Below are 25,978 nucleotides of genomic sequence, written 5' to 3'. Positions count from 1 at the left end.
TTATTAACAGATGTGCAAACACTATTAGTCCCTACTTCTCACTTATTGTCCATATGCTATGACCAACAGAAACATGTGCACTGAAATGTAACTTACAAGTTACTTAATTTGATGAACTGGTGTCAATTACAATTTTATAACGTAAAAATACAATAACAAAAGTTCAAAATACACGATTAAAAAACATAACAATACAGATAACATTTGTAGTAATAGGGGCTTTACAAAAGAATCGAAATAATGTATACATCAGTGTTACAGGAATTATGACATGAGTACATACATAAAAGATCAGAATAACTTTTGAAACATCAACTTCACACCTGAGCATTAAAACAAAACATAATAAATAATGTCTAAACATCTTTACAAAGTAAATAACATATTATCAGAAAAATTCTACAATGTAACTCTCATCAGAAAAACACATAAAGACAGGAGGAACACAAGTACCCAAGGGTACGCAAACACATAGTGGGATAACAAAAGGAAAGGACAGGGTTCGTTTGACTGCAGTATTTTGCAAACAAAATTTTTTTAGCTTCTCGAAGGACTTCCTTTGTTCTTCATTATTTCCAAAACGGTCTATCTACACCTGCTTTCTGTACTTTTTTGTATAAATTCTCAATGCTTTTCTTCCAATTCATGGCAACTCATTCTCTTATATAGTCTACCCCCTCTTAAGCTAACTTAAATCTACTGAGTTCAGATGCATAAACTAAGGGACAAGGCAATCCAGCAGCACAAAACAATTAATACAAACAGCAATGAGAAAAAATGGAAATTGGCAAAGCAAGCAGCAGTAAATGTAATAACTTACATCTAAACATGACAAACCCACAAGCAGAAAAAATAGTACACTAAAGACAACAATGCAGATAAGGGAAACATATAATCACATCTAAATGTCTATGTAATTAAAGTGGTGCACCACAACAATTATTCTACCATAAAAATGACCAAGTACTTCAAAAGTAAATTATGTATGCAGTTACTGTTATTAGTCTCTTCTTACTGTTCTTTACATTCCAAGTGCTCCTTGTTTTGTGGATGATGATATTATTATCTAACAGATATGTTGACAAAAAGTGTTCACATTAGCAAATGCATTTAATTTTATTTTAAAAAAGCCATGATGCAGCACACCTGGAAAACAGATATCAAATAAAATTAGCAACTATGTACAAAGTAAAGCATAAAATAATCATTCAGTAGTCATGAGGCATTTCATAACTTAGTAGAAATTCTCTCAATTCCCGTAGAAACACATCTGTCATAATCAAATGTGCAGATGTACGAATATTTCCCATCAATTCATAACCATTTCAGTAAATAGCACAAAGTACGAGTAATCATATTTTTTCAAGTAATGAGAATGTCATATTTGCGATGCTTTCTACAAAGGCATGTCAATAGCGTCTCTTTCTTTCTACACCTGTGCCTCTGAAAGGCACACACTAATGGCTTTTTCCCAGGTGACTATCACACAGCTGGGTGCCCACCATGCATTATGTGAAGGTCACTTAACTTTGCTACCGAAATATTTACGACAGCAGTTGGCGCTACAGTGACAGTCTCATACAAAAAAAATTTCACAGGTCGAGAATTTGTGTTACAAATGTGTAGAAACAAAATCCTATAAATACAACAGTGTCCAAAAACTATTCAGTGGCATATGTACACACATTTCACAATTCTAAAGTACGATTCTTGGTTTCCAACACCCTTCTCCACAAATCAGAGGCCCTAACCGCTACTCATTATTCCTTACATTATTATACATATACCTATTCGTCGACACTTCTTCAATATTTCATAATAAGAAATACATAGCGTAATCAAATTCCTCATATACGGTAGCATCATCTTATTGATCATAAACATACCTCAACAGCATAATACATATCAAAGTCGTAATAATATCATAACAGATCAATCACATCTCAAAATCGTCGCAGCTTCTTTCAGTAATTTCAAGACCTTCAATAAAGTCGTCTACCTCAAACATAATTCAAAAATCATGATCCCTTACCAAATACATCGTTCGACACTCTCATAGTATCACAATGGTTCCGAAAAAATATGAACAGTTCACAAAGTACAGACAAAATATAATTTCGTAAGTGTGAAGTAATTCAGCTGTGTAATTGCGTAAACATCTGAGACTGATGTAAAAAAAAATGTTTGTCTCTCTCAGTTAAATGATCAGATATCTGTGTAATTTATGTGTTAGAGAAATATGGTACCGATGTGTAAAGTTGTATAAGCAAATACCATATTAGCTAGGGCTCCTTGTGCTTGCCAAACACATGATACACATAGTAAGCGTGTTCCCCCCTGAGGATTAATGTAATTATACCCTCAGTTGTGATAGATTAAAGAAATAGAACGAAATGTATCATGGGAAACTTTATTTGTAATTCTAAAATCTTTAAAAATAAATGTTTTAAGTACAAAATTAATCACTGAAATACGTGTACTGCGGCGCTAAATTGTGCGTCTTGTTGTAACATAATCTCTGTCATTACCTGGGGGTAAAAAACGTGCTATGTGTTGTAATTATCGTCTTCCGTAAGCAAAGTTCTGTAGAAGTCAATGTACATACCTCGTAAAAAACGAAGTAAATTGCTATGCATATAGATATCGTAGTTGTTACGCTTATTGCCATAATGAAGTAAGTACTGTACTGTAATGTATTGTTGTACTACAGAAAAGACTGACTCATAGTAGCTATACCACAAAAGTTACTACTAAAACATGTTTTCCTTTCCAGAAGAACTCAGAAAAACTGTGCAGATATAAAACAGATACAGCACAGAAGCAATAATATAAATTGTGTCACTCATTAGTAGAGTATGATATAATCGTGTAGCTGTCAAGTAAAGTAACCACTGTGTCATCTCATATCTCTCAGAAAGTACTTTAAATCCAAAATATATTTTCAAGTGAACCAAAATGATGCATTAGAATCTCATTAGCAGTACGGGTACATGTTGTAAGTATGTGAGCCTTATGGTCGTTACGTAATCGTGCAACTAACAAGCAAGAATGTACACACACAATAACACAGTGTCGTCTGTTCACTATAACAATGCATTCGTAATTTCTGTTTAATTAAGTTCTCTTGGTTCTTGACTGGATGTTTAACTTCAAACATTATTGCATGTTAACAGTTTCTAAGTCTGACAAAGCATACTAATAACGTGAAGTGACAAGTTGTATGGCATAGACAAAGTTAAAAAGCAGATTATCTCTCAATAAACGGTTTTACATGTGAAATGTTGTGCAATCCTTTACTCTTCATAGTACTCAGAGTTTCAACTTAAACGCAATTATCATGCGGTATACGTCGGTAAAGAAAACTGGAATTTTTCTCAAGGTTAGCATCTATGTTATTTTTCTCTGAGCCAGCTGGCGCACGTGGCTGCCTGGCTGCGAGTCATTGTCTGCTACCTCTTTGTTGGCGCGCATCGTTATTAGGATTTTGAGACCTAACTTCTAAAATTCACTTTGTCGAGAGGGCCCTGCCCTGTTTGAATCCCGCCAGTTCTGATGAAATTCAGGTCTATCGTTATGATTATATCGTCTGTCGTCATGTCAGTAGTTCCTGTAGAATCTTTCTTGTCGGGAACGTGGTGGAGATTTTCTCCCTGAATCGTAACTGGGCGACGAACTGTTGCGTCTGAAGTTATTCTGTCTCCCGTGATAATAATAGTTCTGGTTGCCATATTGTCTGTTTCTATGATTGTCTCTGTGATAGTCACTACCGCGGAGTGGTGATCTTTCCCTGTAATTATTATTACTCCGCCAACAGTTGTCATACGGGTGGTGTCTGTTTTGGTCACGATTTGTGTTGTGAGAATAGCCTTGTCGTGTCCAGTTATTATTTCTTTCATCATGGAATTGTGATGGATGTGACCTGTAATTGTTGTGTTCCTATTTTCGCGTTCCGCGATTGTCAGTGTCAATTTCCAATTCTTGTAACAGTCCCTGAAAAGCTTCAATGTCGTCTTTGCAACGTCCTGCCAAAATAATGTGTCATAAATGTTCAGGCAATTTGATTAAGCAAATGCAGATGAGTTCTGAGTGGCTGTATGTGTTTGAGAGGTACTGATTCTTGTGCAACATGTCTTCAAAATCTTTCACAAGACTGGAAAATTCAGATTGTTAGAAATGTTTCATCATTATGATGCTATGTTTTACTCGGTCTTGTGTAGCTTGACACCAATATCCTGAGAGGAAGGCATGATAAAATTTTCCTTCACTGTGACAATCGTGAATGACCAATTGCATTCTTTCAGCTGGTTCATTCTCTAAGTAGCCACACATAAATTCTAATCTGAGCTCTAATGATCAGTTGAGGGAAAACAATGATAGAATTGATGGAGCCACACTTGTGGATGAATGTCATTGCGAGAATTCTTAAATGTTTTGAATTTACGTGTAGTAATGAACAGTTTGTAGTCAAAATCATCGTGTCAGCGAGTCTCATGTCGGTCATTTTACGTCGTTTCGGCGGTTCCATTTCAAAATTCGGTGCACCTTGCCTATTTCTTTCATAACTTCCGAAATGCGCTGTGTTATTATTTTGTGGCTGTTCCGTATTTCTATGTCCCTCTTCCCGTATGGGAGTGCGAGTGCCCTCTGAAATATGTAATTCTTGTATTACTTGTGCCAACTGATCTTGTACTTCCCAGATTTCTCTTTTGTGTTCCGTATTAATTTGTATCTGATTTTGTTTGAATTTCTTAATTTGTTCATACTCTTCTGTGTCAGTGAAGGCTACAGGTCTTGTGTCACTCAGAGTGTCATCCACCTTTGTAGATAAGTTAGTGAACTGATCCTCAAGTTCGGCTACTTTCTCCGATAGTGACCTTATTTTTTCAGTGTGTTTCACGGAAACCAAGTTTCAGGGTGTCCATTTGTGTTGAAATCTTATCTACCGTGTCCTTTAAGTTTTCTTGAGTTTTTGCAAGTTGCGTAACCGAATCGGTAGATGCAACTGAGTCAATTTTAACCCACAAGGTCTCATGAATTTCGTGAACAATGGTTTGCAGTTCTTTTATGGCTGCTTCGTGATTCTGTAATGCATTTTCATGCTGCGAAAAAATAGGTTGAAAATGCTCACAAATTTGTGTTTTTACGTCATTACAGACTTTTTGACATTTCGATTCAATGTTATGTAACTCAGTAGTTAAATCTTCACGTGTTTGTTCAAGTGTGGTGTCTAACTTTTGAAGCTTTCGCTGTGTTTGTCTCTGAGTTTGTTCCATTGTGTCTAACTTTTGAAGCTTTTGCTATGTTTGTCTCTGATTTTGTTCCATTGTGTCTAACTTTTGTAGCTTTTGCTGTGTTTGTCTCTGATTTTGTTCCATTGTGTCAAACTGTTGCTGTGTTTCTCACTGGTGTTGTTCCATTGTGTCTAAATTTTGAAGATTTTGTTCCATTGTGTCTGACTTTTGAAACTTTTGTCCCATTTGTTGCATTAATTGTAATAACAATGCACTGGAGTCTGAATCATGTTCCTCAGTGCTATTCGGCAATGAATTTGAACCGGCAATATTCGCATTTTCTAAAGCAGAAAATGTGTCTTGAGTTATTTGAGAAAACGGCGAGGACAGAAAAACCTGAATCTGCAGTATTTGCAAGATTGTGTCCTGTCATTTCGGATTCCTGAGGCAAGCTGTTGCCGACCGATCGATCGATAATGCTTCCCAGTTCACTAATTGTTTCACTGCCTACACCATTATTTGCAGCCCGCTCCGTTTCCCTATGCTCAATTACCAAATTACTACTTTGAACATTGGTTAATTCACTACACGGTAGCGCTAACACACTGCTTTCGTCTTCACTGTCATTTCTCAGTTTACTTTGGAGCCTATTATTACGTTTTTCACACGCCATTATTGTCACAATATTTCACACGATAACACAGAGAAGCACAATTTGAAGAGAAAAATAAGAAAACACATTAACATAGCATTGAAAATAATATCTCGTTAATTGCAAGCGCAGTTGCGAAATACTTGGTGCAGATCTACATGCATGCCACAACTGTTTTGCTGTACAAGAATGAAAGTTACAACTACAAAGGAAATTCTCTCTATGATTACGCGTTAGCAATAAACAATAGCTACACTAATTACACAAACTACAAGGAAAAAATCAGAAGATTCCAGTGAGGTATCCTCGGCTAAGGGTCGACATATGAAACGTCCCCTTAGAAAAATTAGTGAATTACTGTGCTGATAAACCTCTTACACTATTTGATTTTCAAGCAGCTGAGCAGAAGTGAACGTAATCAGACATTTCGCTCTTTACCTATTCCGATCAACACTAAAGTGAGAGCCTATATTCTTGGCGCAACGGAATCTGACTTTCAATAATCCCTACAAAGAATGGCCCTGACTAACATAACCTATACCTTTCACAAATCACTTACCTCTCAAAAAATAACTTCGTTACTCGAACTACTGCAATAGAGGAAGCGCCACTACTGCCAGCTAAATAAAAGATTCAAACTACTGAAGGCACTAATTACTGATAGGCATAGTTAGCAAATGAAAGATTTTGATAGAGAGCAAGCAATGTATTTACCTTAATATTGTTCAAAAGTCATTTTATATATATATATATATATATATATATATATATATATATATATCAGTTCATGACATCGAGTCTTAACAAATGTACTGTCTCTGATGACCACACGTCGAGATCACCTGCTCTCAAAAATCCGCCATCTCACTTCCCCACATCCACTACTGCTGGCAGCTCACCTCCAACTGCGCAACGCTATGCGCTGTTAACATCCAACTGCCCAACACTACAATAACCAACAACAATGCAAACCAGTCACCTACACAGTCTACTTACAACAGTTACATTGTCGAATATTACTACAACGCAGAATCAGTGACTACAGCCCTATTACAATTACTTGATAGTTGAGGTCTGTGTCTGACCACTACAGTGATGCTACATCGGTTGCCAGCTAGCGCTCGTTTATCGGTAACAAACAACACGTAGGGTCACTCCACTAATGGTGTTAATGTGGAGCGGCAGCCGCCGAGCCGATAAACAGTAAATTAATTTAGTCTTTGTTTTGTTTCACGTGCTTCTGTAAAGAAGTGAACTATACGTGTGTATTTTACTATGTAGACTAGTGGTTAGAAAATTAATTATAGTTTTGCTTTTCGCGTAATTCTTGTGAATATCCTCGTGTAGGGCTGCTACCTAGTGTAAATTTTCCTGTCGCCAGAAACTCCGTCACGCCACAAAGTTTTAATTTTGTGCTAGTAGACAGCATGCAATTTAGATCAGTACATTCTAGTTTGAATATTTATGTTGTGCAGTAACTTTTCGGTAAACAAAAATTGTAGTAACAGGTATCTGTATATACATCAACTTCAGTAGAGAAATTTATTTCTGTTTAATAGCTTGTGGTCTCACAGTACAGTGAGGAATCTGCACAGCAACTTTTAGTGTTACTTTATTCAAAAAATGGTTCAAATGGCTCTAAGCACTATGGGACCTAACGTCTGATGTCATCAGTCCCCTAGACTTAGATCTACTTAAACCTATCTAACCTAAGGACATCACACATCCATGCCCGGGGCAGGATTCGAATCTGCTGCAAGTGGACTGTTTCTGTGTTGGCAGCGCTGTATAGTGCTTCGCATTGGATCTCTGGCTGCGCTTTCTTTGTAAGAGACTCTGTGGCTGGTTGGACTCGTTGGAAGCTAATCGCCAGTAGTGTTTAGCTGTTGGAAGTTAGTCGCCAGCAGTGATGGATGTTAGATGTGAGGAGTTAGCATTGATGGAGGGTAGAGGTCTGAAGTGTTAGCGTAGGCTAAAGATCTGTACATGTTCGACTTGGACATTGAATATTACTCATGATTATATACCTTTGTACTAGAAGTCAATGATGACTTATTTTCGTGTCTGAACTGGATGTCACAATATTATGGTAAGAAAAGTACATTATTTGATTTGCAACAAAATCTTTCCTTTGCGTTGGCCTAGAATATTGTGGATCAGTGTTGACATGATAAGAAAAAGTAAAGAGAAAGTAGGCTCAGTACGTTCAGTTTTACGCAGCTGTTTCAGAATCAAATAACGTAGAAGTTTCATCTTCCCCCCGGTGTGAGTGGCCGAGAGGTTCTAGGCGCTACAGTCTGGAACCGAGCGACCGCTACTGTCGCAGGTTCGAATCCTGCCTCGGGCATGGATATGTGTGATGTCCATAGGTTAGTTATGTTTAAGTAGTTTTACGTTCTAGGGGACTGATGACCTTAGAAGTTAAGTCCCATAGTGCTCAGAGCCTTTTGATTTTCTCATTTTCCCAGTCATTCAGCCATTTAAGTACAGACACACACATTTAAATAATGAAGTTTCACTGCGACGGTAGCAACAGCATGGTTCCGGACTGAAGGGTCTAGAACCGCTCGGCCACAGCTTACTTTATTCTCCTTTGGTATACTTGATATACATTTCAAACTCAATAGCGCCATTTGAGCCCATATATCTATTTTATAAGCAATACGATATGGCTAGGTACTGTGCTTGTTGTGAGCGGACACATGGAGAGTTGGCTGCAGTCCGAAAACAGCTTGAAGCTCCATTGGCTACCGTCGACAAACTTCTGGCTAATGTTCAAAATTGCAGTGACGAGACCTGCGACACCCGTGGTGCCACTGTAATCTCATGGTGACCCGGACGCCGCTACGGATTCAAATACGCAGCATCTATCTCTCTATCTGTTCTCACTCCAGAGTGGGTGGCAGACAAATGGTGGGATCGCGCGTCACTGGGCGGAAGTCGAAAGAGGAAGCAGGCCGTGCGGCTGGCTCCCTACGCATTAGCAATAGGTACGAGGTGCTACCCAGTGTTGATGATATCTGTGAGCCAGCACGGCGTGCTTCTCCTGTTGGACTAGCTATTGATTTTGCTACATACTCCGGACAAGTACAGAGGTTGGGTATGCTAGTCATTGGGAGTTCAAATGTTAGGCGGGTGATGGAGCCCTTCAGGGAGATAGCAGGCAAGGCGGGAAAGAGTTCCGGTGTGCAATCGGTATGTTTGCCGGAAGGTCTCATCCGTGATGTGGAGCAGGCCGTGCCGGTGGCTATCGAGCGCACTGGGTGCAACCGGCTGCATGGAGTGGCACATGTCGGCAGGAATGATGCCTTCCGGTTGTGTTCTGACGCCATCCTCGGCTCCTTTCGGTGGCTCGCTGATTTGATGAAGGCAACCAGCAACGCATGCGGGGTGCAGTCTAAGCTGTCTATTTGTAGCATTGTACCAAGGGCTGATCCCGATCCTCTGGTTTGGAGCAGAGTGGAAGGTTTAAACCAGAGGCTCAGACGCCTCTGCGACGGTCTCTGTTGCTAATTTCTCGACCTACGCTATCCGGTGCAGAATTGTAGGGTTCCCGGTAATAAGTCAGGAGTACACTACACGCAGGAAGAGGCTACTATGGTAGAGGACTACGTGTGGCGTACACATGGTTTTTTTTTAGGTTAGAGAACCCCTCCCTTGGGATAGAAAACAATTTGCCTGTTAAATCAGCCACAGTGACATTAGAGAATCTTGGTCCTCGTAGATCAGAGATAGAAAAGATTACTATGGTTTTAGTAAACTGCAGGAGCATCCAAGGAAAGGTCCCAGAATTAGTATCGCATACTGAAAGTTATAATTCACGGATGGTATTGGAAACAGAAAGCTAGTTGTAACCAGACGTCAATGAAAACGAAATCCTAAGTTCAGATTGGAATGTTTATCTTAAGGTTCACAATGGTTCAAATGGCTCTGAGCACTATGGGACTCAACTGCTGAGGTCATTAGTCCCCTAGAACTTAGAACTAGTTAAACCTAACTAACCTAAGGACATCACAAACATCCATGCCCGAAGCAGGATTCGAACCTGCGACCGTAGCGGTCTTGCGGTTCCAGACTGCAGCGCCTTTAACCGCACGGATAAGTTAGTCGACAATGGTGGCAGCGCGTTGATATCAGTAAAAATTTCTATAAAATCAAGCGAGGTTATCACTAATTCCGAATTTGAATTAATCTGTGTGAAATTGGGCAGCGAAGAACGGTCATAAAAGGTGATCGGATGCTTCTATAGACCAAATTTGTCAGGATCTATAGTTGTAGAGCGCTTCAAACAGAACTTACAGAATATCATTAGCAATTTTCCTGATCATGCGGATGAAATAGGTGGTGACTTCAACTTACCACTTATACGAGTAGATTGGGAGTGTTGTGCCATCAAAACTGGTGACAGAGACAGGGATTCGTGTGGCATTGTTCTGGATGTTTTGTCCGAAAATTACCTTGAGCAGATGGAGAACCAACTCGTGAGGGCAACGTCTTAGACCTCCTGGCAATAAACAGACCTGAACTTATCGAATCAGTTATGGTAGAGGAAGGCATCAGTCTTCATAAGGCTGTGACAGCATCTATGACAACTGGTCCTAAAAGGAATGTTAAGAAAGGTAGGAAGATATATTTGCTCAGCAACGGTGACAGGATACAAATTTCAGAATACCTCAGCAGTCAAATATTCGGAGATGAGGACGAAGACGTGGAGAACAAATGGAAAAAATTCAAAGGCATCGTTCAATATGACCTAGACAAGTATTTTCCGACTAAGGTTTTAAAGGATGGAAAGATCCACCATGGTTTAATAGCCATGTTAAAAATGCGCTACGTAAACAAAGAGCCATTTATCTCAGATTCAAGAGAAGTAAAAACCTAGCTGGCAAACAAAAGTTGAATGAAGCGAAACTGAGTGTAAGGAGAGCAATGAGAGAAACATTCAACGATTTTGAAAGTAAGGCCTTTTCAACCGACCTGTAAAAACACTAAGAGATTTTGGTCGTATGTAAAATCAGTAAGTGGGTCAAAATCATGTATTCATTCTATAAGCGACCACACTGGTTCCGAAACGGAAGATAACAGAGAGAAGAACGAAATACTGAATTCGGTCTTCCGAAGCTGTTTCACCGCGCAGGATCGTAACACCGTCCTTGCTTTCAATCGTCGTGCGAACGTTGAAATAGCAGATACTGAGATAACCGTTCGTGGGACTGAAATTCACCTACAATCGCCTAGTAGTTGAAAGGCGTCAGGACCAGATGAGATACCTATAAGATAGTATAAAGTTTATGCGAAAGAACTTGCTCCCCTTCTAGCAGTAATTTATCGTAAATCGCTTGAGAAACTAAAGGTACCTAACGACTGGAAGAAAGCACTGGTCATTACCGTTTTTAAGAAAGGCCGTAAGACAGATCCACACAGTTGCATACCTATATCGTTGACGCCAATCTGTTGTAGAATTGTGGAACATGTTTTATGCCCAAAAATTATGACGTTTTAGGAAAATGAACATTTTCTCTATAAAAGTCAACATGGATTCTGTGAACAGAGATCCTGAGAAGCTCAGCTCGCTCTGTTCCTCCATGAGCTCCACAGCGAACTGGACATCAGCGCTCAGGTTGATGCCGTGTTCCTTGATTTCAAGAAGGCATTTCACACCGTCCCGCAGTGCCGTTTAATGAAAAAAATACAAGTTTCGGAGTGTCGGAGCAGACTTGGGATTGGATTCAAGACTTTCTTGCAGATAGAACTCAACACATCGCTCTTAACGGAACAAAATCGACAGCTATAAAGGTAATATCCAGAGTGCCACAGGGAATTGTGGTAGAACCGTTGTCGTTTACAGTATATGTAAATGATCTAGTAGAACGTGACGGATGCTCTTTAAAGCTATTCACAGATGATGCAGTTGTCTATACCAAAGTGTCAAAGCCAGAAGTTTGTAAGAAATTGCAGAACGACCTGCAGAGGAAAAATAGCTGGAGACATCGTCTGCCGTAAAATATCTAGGCGCAACTATCCAGAGCGACCTTAAGTGGAATGACCATATAGAACAGATAATGCGAAAGCAGACACCAGACTCAGATCCATCGGAAGAATCTTAAGAAAATGTAACTCATCCACGAAAGAAGTGTCTTATAAGGCTCTTGTACGCTCGATTCTTGAGTATTGTTCTCTATCAGGGATACCTATCAGGTGAACTGATAGAGGAGACAGAGTAGATCCAACGAAGAGCGGTGCATTTCGTCACGGGATTGTTTACCTGGCGAGAGATCGTTCCGGAGATGCTAAACAAACTCCACTGGCAGACGTTAGGAGATCGGCGTTGTGTATGTGGCGTTTTGCATGTGGCTTGCGGGGTATGACGTAGATGTAGATGCAGATGCGAAGCAATGTTGGAAGTGGGCGCCGCGAGGTATGTCGGGAATGTGAGATGGTCTATCGACAGCTGATTTTAATTGATCAGTGGACGACGCATCTTTTAGTAGGGAATTTAACCTCACGGCCTAAACTAACCACAAGCTCGTGATATGTATCCGAGAAAACTGTGGCCAACAGTGTGCCTCAAAAATCACGATCGCTTTGTCCACGGCGATTAAAGCTTAGGTGTACGAGCAAATTAAAAACAGAAAAAACTCAGTTTCAGCGTTAAAAGCAAGCGTAAGTTTGCGCTATCATTGGTTACCTGAGAGTGTTGTCACACTGGCTACACGAATTTCCGCGTTACCAACCAATGAGCATTCCTTGTTCATGCTTACTTACAGACTACGAGCGACACAGGCAAATTCCAGACAAAAGAAGAGCTATAGGAAGAAAAATAAGAGCAAATAAAACAGTCAGTACGATGATGAAAATGACGTGTCAAAGAAACAGATATAAAACTCTACTTTTAAACCAATTAATTGAATAAAAATACTAGCCAGAGACTTCTTATTAGATTTAGAAACAAAAAAAGTTGTTGCATTTAGCGTGATTGAACACAATGTGTTAATATGATACCCATTGCGGTACACAACAGGATGGAGGTAAGTTGTTATATTTAAAACTGGTCACCCAGTCGCAACGATCAATTTCAGTCTTCAAAAATTCAGCTTCACGCAATTTCGTGAGAAGCTTATTTAACATAAGCCGATCTTGGTAATGATGCAAACTGTATATATGACACTGAATAACGGCTTGTGCGGAAGTATCGAGTAATGTTAGTGCTGTGGATGTAATGTTAGTTAGTGCTGTGTATGAAACGTATTTCATTAGCATTGTTGTGTGTGTGTCTATGTGTGTGTGTGTGTGTGTGTGTGTGTGTGTGTGTGTGTGTGCGTGTGTTGTTTTTGGGGTGGTTCTCATTCGTGATTAAATACGAAGTAAAAGTGGTAAGCTCATGATCCAGGATTCAAACACATCACGACAGAGTGCCGGACAAGGGATTTGGAAGTGAACTGACCAATTGCTGTGGCAGTTTGGCAGCGGCGAGCGTTTCAGACGTGACGTTCAGAGCTCTGATTGGAGGAAACCAGCTCCAATGCGTGAAGTGTCAACTATCATGTAATTTTAATCAGATTGTAGAACACAGATTCGTTTACGAAGCGATACAGATAAGGATACCGAATCTCATTGTCTGTATGGATCAGACTTCTGATTGGCCGTCTTCCCTTCCTGTTCTTCATCACGCCATTACCAGCACATACAACTCACAGGAAAACCACAGATATCGTAAGCGCAATTTTACCCACTGCAAGGAATGATTACGTACAGCTGCTAGTGAGCATAAAGCTATATTACCCACACAGTCAGATTAAAGTCTAAATATTTCGCTCAGATGCTAAAGTTATAAGTCTATTTTGCAAAGTCATGCAGACAGCAAGTTACAAAACTTAAAACTTTCACCAAGAAAAACTTGCACTTGTCGCTTTTTTTTCTTCATACGATGTCGATGGTAGCTTCTGATTCAGCAGTCAGATGAAAGCTTGCCTTGCAACTGCATCTACGACGAAATAATATTTGTGCGCCTTGATGTTTTTGCCTAAATATTTCATGTATTATTTATAACATACGTATTTACACACCACACACATTTATAAGAGAGAAAGCATAATTTTTTGCGACAGCACTGTGTAAAGGTTTCTACTGTTCGTTGCCAGTTAACTGCATATAACAATTCTCTTCGTAAAGTGTACTGATAATTTATTCCTGCTGGGTAATGTATTCTGTGAGGAACATTGGGAAATATTTTGAAGTTATTCTATGTGAGATGAAAAGTACTGATTTTCTATTTCTAGTTGGGACACATGATGTTGTTTATGGAAAGTAATACTGTAGTACAGCGATAACAAGATTATTGCGTAATTTTCTGAACTGCCATTTAGTTTGTAAGATAGGCATCGACTGTGGAACAGTTTTCTATATTTGATACGATATTTCTATTATGCACTTATTTAGAGTAAATTATTTAATTTGTCAATATTTTCGTTTCTATTGGAATTTTTTCACTTTTAGAAGAAAATTTTGTTCCCAATGAAAACTTTTCTAGACTTGTGATGTTGTAGAGTTAGACACGGATTTATGGTACATGCTTATACTGACAATTTACTATTGTGTTATTTATTGTAATGCAGATGTTCCTCTTTCTTGGTATTCACACAGCAAAACACGTTTACGTTTTTCTCGAAAGTATATATTTTGAGACAGTGGTAGTCTAGCGTTTTCAGTGCTAGTACTGATTCTCAGTGTTCTTGTAAAGATATTTGTGATGTCCTGTAATTATTTGTGTATAGTAATTATTCACTGATTTGTAGGGTACTGGTCATTTTCATTTACAGCTGTCTATATTAGAAGTAAATTGTCAAGAATTACTAGAGCCAAAACAGGTGTTAAAGGCCGGAGGGAAGCTGCTGCCAACAAGTTATTAAATGAAGGAAAGATCAGTTAACAGTAGTGTATCAAGTGAGGTACAAGCAACATTGATAGACGTGAGCAGAGTAGGCACCTTCTAGTACATCGAGATGAACGCGAGATTCCTTACTGGAAAATACACTACTGGCCATTAAGATTGCTACACCACGATGATGACGTGCTACAGACGCGAAATTTAACTGACAGGAAGAAGATGCTGTGATATGCAAATGATTAGCTTTTCAGAGCATTCACACAGTGTTGGCGCCAGTGGCGACACCTACAACGTGCTGACGTGAGGAAAGTTTCCAACCGATTTCTCATATACAAATAGCAGTTGACGGTGTTGCCTGGTGAAACGTTGTTAAGTTACCTCGTGTAAGAAGGAGAAATGAGTACCATCACGTTCCCGACTTCAATAAAGGTCGAATTGTAACCTATCGCGATTGCGTTTTATCTTATCGCGACATTGGTGCTTGCGTTGGACGAGATCCAATGACTGTTAGCAGAATATGGATTCGGTGGGTTCAGGAGGGTAATACGGAACGCTTGCCGGATCCCAACTTCCTTGTATCACTAGCAGCCGAGATGACAGGCATCTTATCCGCAAGGTTGTAACGGATCGTACAGCCACGCCTCGATCCCTCAATCAACAGATGGGGACGTTTCCAAGACAACATCCATCTGCACTAACAGTTCGACGACGTTTGCAGCAGTAAGGACTATCAGCTCGGAGACCATGGCTGCGGTTACCCTTGACGCTGCATCACAAATAGGAGCGCCTGTGATAGTGTACTCAACGACGAGCTTGGATGCACGAATGGCCCAACGTCATTTTCTCGTATGAATCCAGGTTCTGTTTACAGAATCATGATGGTCGCACCCGTGTTTGGCGACATCGCGGTGAACGCAAATTGGAAGCGTGTATTCGTCATCGCCATACTCTCGTCTCACCCGGCGTGATGGTATGGGGTGCCATTGGTTACATGTCTCGGTCACCTCTTGTTCGCATTGACGGCACTTTGAACAATGGATGTTACATTTCAGATGTGTTACGACCGGTGGCTCTACTCTTCATTCGATCCCTGCGAAACCCTATATTTCAGGAAGGTAATGCACGACCACATGTTGCTGGTCCTGTACGGGACTTTCTGCATACAGAAAATGTTTGACTGCTGCTCTGACCAGCACATTCCCCAGATCTATCACAAATTGAAAACGTCTGGTCAATGGTAGCCGAGCATCTGGCTCGTCACAATACTCCAGTCACTACTTTTGATGAACTGTGGTATCGTGTTCATCGTGTTGAAGCTGCATAAAAGTTGGCTAGCAGCAGCAGGAGCACATTGCTGCAGGTTTCTGGTCGTCACCTGCAGATCACATTCTCGAACCTCTATGAAACGATCACAAGTCAGCGAATCAATGATCTTAAGTTGTTCATGTGATGTTCCACCTTATTTTATATGTTCTTCCCGTATCTTCGAATCTTTCATGCTTTTGAGGCTTGAAGCTCCCCTTCCACGAAGAGTCGCCAAACTCTAACCTTCATACTCTGTCGCAAGAGAGCCGAACCTAATTTTGTAATACTACAGAACGGAACCTCTGTCCATTTTCGACTGCTTCCCTTCGGCCTTGTAATCGTCTGATGAAGATGAATCGACTTCTTCAGTCTCCTCAGACGCACCCAATTCACGATGTTTTGTGGGCAATAATTGGTCTTATGCCATATGTTGTTTCTCTGCTAGTATTTAGAAATTTGTGTAGAACATTTCTTCTCCAATTTCCATGTAGCGTTATTACTGCAGAAGGTTTCGAAACGATGAGATTGTTTTGGATAAGGAGCTGCTCACTGTACAGAAGTGCTGTGTTTAATCATACTCCTAAAACTTCACTGTGATTCGATTCCAAAATGTTCACGTTTTCTTGCTGTCCAAGTTCATTTAGTCATAAATTCAGGCATCTTGGATCGTTCACATGTACTTACCTTTTCTCCTTCCACCAACATTCTTTGTGCACATGCAACTGTTTCTGGTGGGTCAAAACTAACTGCAGGATTACGAGGAAAATGGATTCATACTGTAAGTCGTACTGGGAAAATTAGCTGATTCAGAGCTGAAGCGTATCTGCAGTATTACTGCTACGATGGTAAATTAGTGCCAAAATGTCAGAGAAAACAGGAACGTTAAAGGTTAAGATTACGTTAACAATAAATGATTCCTTAGACATTGATAATCTACACAACCATAACAAACCTGTTATTAGATGAAAAAAAAGGAACAGAAAAACAGTGGCGAAATTCGATCCAGAGGGCTCCATCTTTCGAAGCCAAGTGCTTATTCAGTCGGCTAAAGACTTTTTGGCCGCTAGCGACGACACATTAGTGTATAAGCATGCCTGAAACGTTTGAACATTTGAACTCGATTTTCTCGAAAACGATTGATAGTTGTGCCTTCTTTTTTACATGTACTGAAGTCCTAGCCATGATCTGCACGCCTTATCAATATGAATCAGATCGGTAACGGCAAGTATGTATGGGCCCCTTGTTAGCAGAACTAGCGAGCAGTTAAATTAATTATATAAAACGAAAGTGTAACATACAGGGTGAATCAGTTGGCAGTACCCAGGGGTTCCTTGCAACGTGTAATGCCTTAAAACACCATGCATAAGATTTTCATATTCTCTCACTCACTGTACATAAGCCCCTAGTCCTACAGAAAAAATGAACAGGACGTTTTTGTAGAGAATATAGTGTAGTTAAAATTTGTGTTAGGATACGTTTTCGCTAGAGGCCATATTTTCGAATTATTCCAGAAAAACCCACAATAATGACCTTCAAATGCGTTTTTCTTGAATAACTCGAAAACTGTGGCCTCGTGCAAAAACTCATCACAGTACAAAATCTAACTACATTTAACTTCCTACAGAAAGGTCCTGTTCATGTTTTTTATGTATTTTGAAGGCGTTGCAGGTTGCATGAACCCCATCGGTAGGGGCACTGAACCACCATCTATACTAAATATTTGCTGACGAAGTGGCATACACAAGGCGGCTTGATAGTATTAGAAGTAGCAGAAGACGCACATTAAATATGTCAATTTAACGAAATTAAATTACACTTCAATTAACTGTTAACAAATACGAAAGCACAGAAGACAGGCGAGAAACCATAGTACTTATAATAACATTATATATAATCGTTAACAACAAATCGTTAGGCCATATTTCGTAATTTTTACATCTATACTCAAAGAACAGGATTGGCTAAAATGGCTCTGAGCACTATGCGACTTAACTTCTTAGGCCATCAGTCGCCTAGAACTTAGAACTAATTAAACCTAACTAACCTAAGGACATCACACACATCCATGCCGGAGGCAGGATTCGAACCTGCGATCGTAGCGGTCGCTCGGTTCCGGACTGTAGCGCCTAGAACCGCACGGCCACTCCGGCCGGCAAAGAATAGGAGTTCAAGTATTTTATCAGTGTAAGTGAATGGCTGAGGGGTAACGGACAATTGGTCATAAAATTTACTTTGGTCCAAGGTCTCATATTGCATGTGCACATTTTAGTTACAAGATGTAAAGTGATAAAATCATACACATTTTTGCACTGGTCATTAAGAAAGTTGGAAAGTTGTGGTAAAATCTTATGGGACCAAACTGCTGAGGTCATCGGTCCCTAAGCTGAAACACTATTTATTCTAACTTAAAATAACTTACGCTAAGGACAACACACACACCCATGCCCGAGGGAGGACTCGAACCTCCGATGGGGGGAGCCGCGCGGACCGTGACCAGGCGCATTAGAGACTCGAGATGGGCCAGTTTTCCGTCAAGGTATCTGTATAAAGGATTTTTATTCACTGCATATGTGTTTCAATGAGAGCGATTGTACTAAACTGTATAATGAACATTTTCGAATTCGATGTGGAATTATACTGTGATCTTCGAAGTCACTACATATCTTCAATTTCTTTGTCTAGGAGCTCTTCACAGAAACGAATGGTGCGGATTTGGCGCTGTACTTTATTCAAGACGAACATTTACAGAACAGTGCAGAAACAGCGCCGTAATCTTTCATCTGCCACTATCTCGTAACGCCCCTATCGAGCTGCAAGAAGATACCGATCCAACACTTTGGAGGGCGGATTCCCAATGCAAGTAAAATACGGGTGTAGTATTACTGCCTGCCATTCGTTGCAATAACTTAAGGGAAAAAATAAGAATGAAAACAGATGCTTTCTGCTACCTCGAGAATTTCAAAGAGTTGTTGTTGTTGTGGTCTTCAGTCGTGAGTCTGGTTTGATGCAGCTCCCCATGCTACTCTATCCTGTGCAACCTTCTTCATCTCCCTGTACCTACTGCAACATACATCCTTTTGAATCGGCTTAATGTATTCATCTCTTGGACTCCCTAAACGATTTTTACCCTCCACGCTGCATTCCAATACTAAGTTGGTGATCCCTTGATGCCTCAGATCATGTCATACCAACCGATCTCTTCTTACAGTCAAGTTGTGCCACAAACTCCTCTTCTCCCCAATTCTATTCGATACCTCCTCATTAGTTATGTGATCTACCCATCTAATCTTCAGCATTCTTCTGTAGCACCACATTTCGAAAGATTCTATTCCCTTCTTGTCCAAACTATTTATCGTCCATGTTTCACTTTCATACATGGCTACACGCCATACAAATACTTTCAGAAACGACTTCCTTACATTTAAATCTATACTCGATGTCAACAAATTTTTCTTCTTCAAAAACGCTTTCCTTGCCACTGCCTGTCTACATTTTATATCCTCTCTACTTCAACTATCATCAGTTCTTTTGCTCCCCAAACAGCAAAACTCCTTTGCTATTTTAAGTGTCTCATTTCCTAATCTAATTCTCTCAGCATCGCCCGACTTAATTCGACTGCATTCCATTAACCTCGTTTTGCTTTTGTTGATGTTCATCTTATACGCTCCTTTAAAGAGACTGTCCACTCCGTTCAACTGCTCTTCCAAGTCCTTTGCTGTCTTGGACAGAATTGCAATGTCATCGGTAAACCTCAAAGTCTTTATTTCTTCTCCATGGATTTTAATACCTACTTCGAACTTTCCTTTTGTTTCCTTTACTGCATGCTCAATATACAGATTGAATAACATCTGGGATAGGCTACAACCTTGTCTCACTCCCTTTCCAATCACTGCTTCCCTTTCATGTCCCTCGACTCTTATAACTGCCATCTGGTTTCTGTACGAATTGTAAATAGCCTTTCACTGCCTGTATTTTACCCCTGCCACCTTTAGAATTTCAAAGTGAGTATTCCAGTCAACATTGTCAAAAGCTTTCTCTGTCTACAAATGCTAGAAACGTAGGTTTGCCTTTCCTTAATCTTTCTTCTAAGGTACGTTGTAGGGTCAGTGTTGCCTCACGTGTTCCAATATTTCTACGGAATCCAAACTGATCTTCCCCGAGGTCGGCCTCTACCAGTTTTTCGATTCGTCTGTAAAGAATTCACGTTAGTATTTTGCAACTGTGACTTATTAAACTAATAGTTCGGTAATTTTCATATCTGTCAACACCTGCTTTCTTTGGGATTGGAATTATTATTATATTCTTCCTGAATCTGAGGGTATTTCGTCTGTCTCATTCATCATGCTCACCAGATGGTGAAGTTTTGTCAGGACTGGCTCTCCCAAGGCTGTCAATAGTTCAAATGACATGTTGTCTACTCCCGGGGCCTTGTTTCGACTCAGGTCTTTCAGTGTTCTGTCAAACTCTTCACGCAGTATCATATCTCCCATTTCATATTCATCTATATCCTCTTCCATTTCGATAATATATTAATAATATAATAATAATATATTCAAAGAGATTCCGCTCAGTATTATCAAAAGCTTTCTCTATGTCTACAAAAGTTAAAAATGTAAGTTTGTCTTCTCTAAGCATGTCTTTTAAGATAAGTGGGAGGGTCAGTATTGGCTCGTGTGTCACTACATTTTCCGGAATCCAAGCTGATCTTCCTCGAGTTAGGCATCTACCAATTTTTTCCATTCTTCTGTAAAGAATACATGTCAGTGTTTTGCAGCCATCATCTATCAAACAAATAGTTCGGTAATTTTCACAACTGTCAGGAACTGCTTTCTTTGAAATTGAGGCTTCAGTTCGGAGCCCTCTAACATCAGACAAGTTGAAATATGTACACATGATGAATACAGATGTAGAAAGGACGTTTTATTTAAAAGCCAAAGGAGTTTTCTCCTATAAAATTCGAATGGATTACTTTCCAGTACACACTCGTATTTTCTTGCTTTGATGAACATTCAGGAATGTTATCACCACGTCTGCTAAATCACCTACTATTAATCACATGTAAAATTTTTGGGACCGTTGGAACAGCGTGTGAGATGCAAGAATCACCATCCTCGCTGTCTGATACCTTAACAGTATCCAGTAATTAATGGTAATTAATGAACAGTTAAATTGCAACGACATGCCTGAAGAAACTCGTGGACGCTCTCCTTCACCGAACAGCCCCTTATCTGAATTTTGGTCCCCTTAAAGAAGCATTACCTTATCCAGTCAGCACTTAGTATAGAGTTCTCAAGGGCTGGTCATGGATGTTTAGAACATTAGTAAGCAAACGCAGGGATAAGTGCAGAATAGAAGAATAACGAAAGCTACTTGTCTACTGATTTGTATCCGTCAGTCTACTTGCAATGATTAATCTGTAACCATTACAAGATCTTTTTTGTAAATTGGTGGCTGATCCGTATTAACATTATAGCTTGTACTTGCTGGGACGTCTATCACTACTGTACAGTCATAGAGTGGATGAACTGCTGGAGAAGGTGTGGTCAAGCTCTTCAGTGGCGTCGAGTGGATCACATCATTCAGGATAGGCTCCGTAAGAATATGATAGGAATGGGCAGATGTGCATCGCGGGTGACTAATAAGAGGTGCCGCCGGAGAGTAAACCGACAGATTTCCGTGGTGGCTTCGACACGGTTTGTCGTAGTCTTGGCAAGCACTTAAGTGTGAACCGCAGAGCAATTGCGTAGGTGTGAGAGATGTAAACAGAAGAATAAATATGAGAACTGTGACTGTATATGCTTCTCTGGTAGCTGAACTTCTTTCCGTTCAGTCCGCAAGTAAACTGCATAAACACACACACACACACACACACACACACACACACACACACACACACACACACTGCTCGCAAGTTCGAAGCCTTGGACCGTTATCTCTCCGGAACTGTTCCACGAGTGATGTAACACTGTGTATTGAAGAAAGAAATCTTAAAACTATTTCTGCTGCTACCACAATGTCTGTTAATATTTGTAACCAATTTATTAACATTGCTGCAATTGTGCGGTTATATAAGAAAAGCTTCCACTTGTTGTAGGAAATAGTTATACCATAATTAATGCAGTGAACTTCCACCGTATTCGGGTGCACACCATGCCATACTTTAAATGGAAATTACAGTTGTAGTCATTGACTTTGCATAACGCCAAATAATACTATAAGTATCCAGTAGTTTACGCAGTGTAATATAGATTTCAACAATTCCTGAAGTTTTCGTTTTACATCCTCCTCTGTTTTACTGACTGTTTCGTGTGACGCTTCAATCTGATACTCTCTTCACACTCCTTCGCTCAGCATGAACCGACTATATTCATCGAAAATGTACAGCTGAAATGCACATCTTTTCCCCGTGCAAGGGAACTGGGAAAGATTTTTGCAGCTATACTAGCTAATACGAATGACGGTAACTGACTGACACCTCGAGCCTGCCTCGACATGGCAGGAAGAGAGAGTAGCGTCTAATGTCCCCGTGATGACGATGTCAAACGGAAGGAAGCAACGGCTTGGAGTGTATGACTATGGGGAATGAAGTGAACTGCGGCTTTTTCTTAAGAATTTGTTATGTCATTCACCTGAAATGATGTAATAAAACCACTGAAAACCTAAATCTGGCAAGGCAATAACTCATATCACTTATGGAAGACTTTTCATTAACAGTACAGAGTATGATAGCTTTACCAATCCATACAGTATGGAGTTTCCCAAAAAGCGCTATACTTAAGTTACCAAGATTTTTCATTGTTTCTCCACAAGATCTGACGGCGACACGACGTAGTTTGTCGAGACGGATCACCAATACGCTAAAGTTTGTGATAAACGTGAAAGCAAGTCAACGACTCAACGTAAAAAATTGACGCACACTATAATTCCAAAGTGACGTTGTTAACTACTTGAAACGTATTATATGTTAGTTCTGGTAGGCAGTGGCCCAATTTCAACAACTTACCAATGCCATTTTGGAATTGCGCTGTACATACTGGTGTGAATGTGTGTGTATGTGTGTGTGTGTGTGTGTGTGTGTGTGTGTGTGTGTTGCGTTGTTGACAGTTTATTTTAATGAAGACGCTTCTTCAAATTCAGGAATGAAGTTCATCTGCTTTTAGAATAGGGTACTTATCATCAGGTGCCTCTCTCGTAACAAAGGTTATGACCTGGAGGGGTTGAAATGTCTGCTTTAAGTCACTTTTATACAAACAGAATTTCCGTATGATTATTAGAAATGGGTTAAGACATTGCATACAGTGTCAAGCCTTACTGCGAACAGTCGCATAACGTAATTAGTAACTGACACAGTGGAAAAGTTCTCGTCTGCTATTGACGAAGGATTTTTTGCCAAAAATATCGTAGCAACACTGCAGATAATAAATTAAACACAACAAATTGCTGTTAATGCATGTGAAGTTAAAAACAGTTCAGATTTTCAATTCTGTGTTAAAATATTCTGTCAGATAAACAGAAACGACGACGTACAACAGGACGCAGTTCGTATTGGAAAGCCATCGAAATCAATGAAAAGGGACCAATGGCAGCACTTGGCGAAATTCCCATTAGCTTGTCTATCGAAAATAAACGGATTTGTAGCTCCATTCACAACTGACATTTATCGTAGCCTTTGTAATAGAGCAAGGTTACAATAAGATGGATGTGAATGGTAATCTCTACCTTCGGTGTGAACAAATTTAGACTCGAACCATAAGAATAAATTCCTCGTTCATTACAGACTATTTTGTGTAGAATCTCTTTCTCTAAAATCGTTGTGATAATGACGATGATAGCATCTCAGGGCAGGAATGTGGGAATAACGTAATTGAAATGTTTCAAAACGAAGTTTCACAAACACACACGCACACAAGTACACCTGCGCGTTAGTATACAGGGTGGTCCATTGATCGTGACCGGGCCAAATATCTCACGAAATAAGCGTCAAACGAAAAAACTACAAAGAACGATGCTTGTCTAGCTTGAAGGGGGAAACCAGATGGCGCTATGGTTGGCCCGCTACACGGCGCTGCCATAGGTCAAACGGTTATAAACTGCGTTCTTTTAAAAATAGGAACCCCCATTTTTTATTACATATTCATGTAGTCATCATCATCAGTTATCTGCTATATTAGCAGGTCCTTTGCCTCTCCATTTTCTGCGATCCATTGCTTCCTTCTTAAGGCTGCTGTATGTTGTACCGTCCATCATGTCATCCAGTATCTGGAATCTCTTCCTTCCTCGCTTCCATTTCCCTTCTACATAACCTTCTAAAACTGTTTTTATCAGTCCGTCATTCTTTCTTAATATATGCCCAATCCAATTTCTTTTTCCTCTCTTTATTACATCTAGTAACTGTCTTTTCTCTCCCACTCTTCTCAGTACCTCTTCATTTTTTACTCTGTCCATACAACTTATTCTTTCCATCTTCCGCCATGTCCAGATCTCAAAAGCCTCCAGCTTTTCTCTGTCTTTTTTCCTCATAGTCCATGTTTCAGCGCCATATAGAAGAACACTCCATACGAGACATTTTATGAGTCTCTTTCTGAGTTATCTGTCCAGACCGATGCAGAAGATTCTCCTTTTCTTATAATACGCCTCTTTTGCCATTGCTATCCTTGTTTTAATTTCTGTGGTGCACTTCCAGTTGGTGTCTATCCTGCTTCCAAGATACTTAAAATTTTGCACCTGTTCTAGTGTTTCTCCATTCAGCACAATTTTTTATTTCCTTAATTCCTCCTATTGCCAATACTTTTGTTTTATTTGTGTTAATTTTCATTCCATATTTTTTCCCGTTAGTTGCAATGGTGTCCACCAAATATTGTAATTCTTTTTCCCCTGTGGCTAGAAGGACCATGTCATCAGCTAATCTCAAGCATCCTACTCTTCTTCCTCCAATTTCTACTCCTTTGTCATCTAATGAGCATTGGTCAATCATATTTTCCAAGTACATGTTGAAAAGAGTAGGTGATAAACAACATCCTTGTCTTACTCCTTTCCCTAGTCTGATCCAGTTTGTACTTTCTCCTCTCACTTTAACTGAAACTTTTTGATTAAGGTATAATGAGTTTATAAGTCTTCTGGTTTTCCAGTACACTCTCTTTTCCCTCATAATAGTCGCCAGCTTGTCCCAAACCACATTGTCAAATGCCTTTTCTAAATCGATGAAGCACATATATAGGTCTCTTCCTTTTTCAATAAACCTTTCTCCCAAGATTCGTAGGAGCCCTATTGCATCTCTGGTGCCCATATTCCGTCTAAAGCCTAACTGCTCCTCTCCGAGGTTCTCCTCCATTACTTTTTCAAGTCTTTTATTAATTATTCTTAACATCACTTTGGCTGGATGTGAAATGAGGCTGATAGTCCTGTGCTCGCTGCATTTCTTGGTTCCTTGTTTTTTCGGTAATGGAATCATTACTGTTGTCAAAAAGTCCTCAGGCCATTCACCACTGTCATATATTTTATTACATAACCTCAATATTTCTCTTATTCCATTGTGGTTCAAGCATTTTAGTATTTCTCCCGGTATTGTATCTGTACCTACTGCTTTGCCATTTTTCATTGCAGCAATGGCAGACTTTACTTCTTCCATTATGATGGTCGGTCCTTTCTCTTCATCACTTACACTGTTGTGTGATTCAAGTTCCAGAGTTTCTGGTTTGCTATTTGAGTCATATCGCTCTTTTATATATTCTTCCCATCTCTGGAGGACATCGTCACGATCTTTGTACACTACCTCTTCGTCTTTACTCAAAATTTCCATAGTAGCACTTCCTGCTCTGTTTTGTTCCCATGTCATAATCTTTACTCTGTTGTATAGTAAGTCGTATCTTCCCTTCCTGTCCAGTTCTTCAATTTCATCACATT

This window comes from Schistocerca cancellata, chromosome 6 (assembly GCF_023864275.1).
Source record: "Schistocerca cancellata isolate TAMUIC-IGC-003103 chromosome 6, iqSchCanc2.1, whole genome shotgun sequence".
NCBI lineage: Eukaryota > Metazoa > Arthropoda > Insecta > Orthoptera > Acrididae > Schistocerca > Schistocerca cancellata.
The sequence above is the reverse complement of the archived record's forward strand: the minus strand, read 5'-3'. Positions refer to the sequence as shown.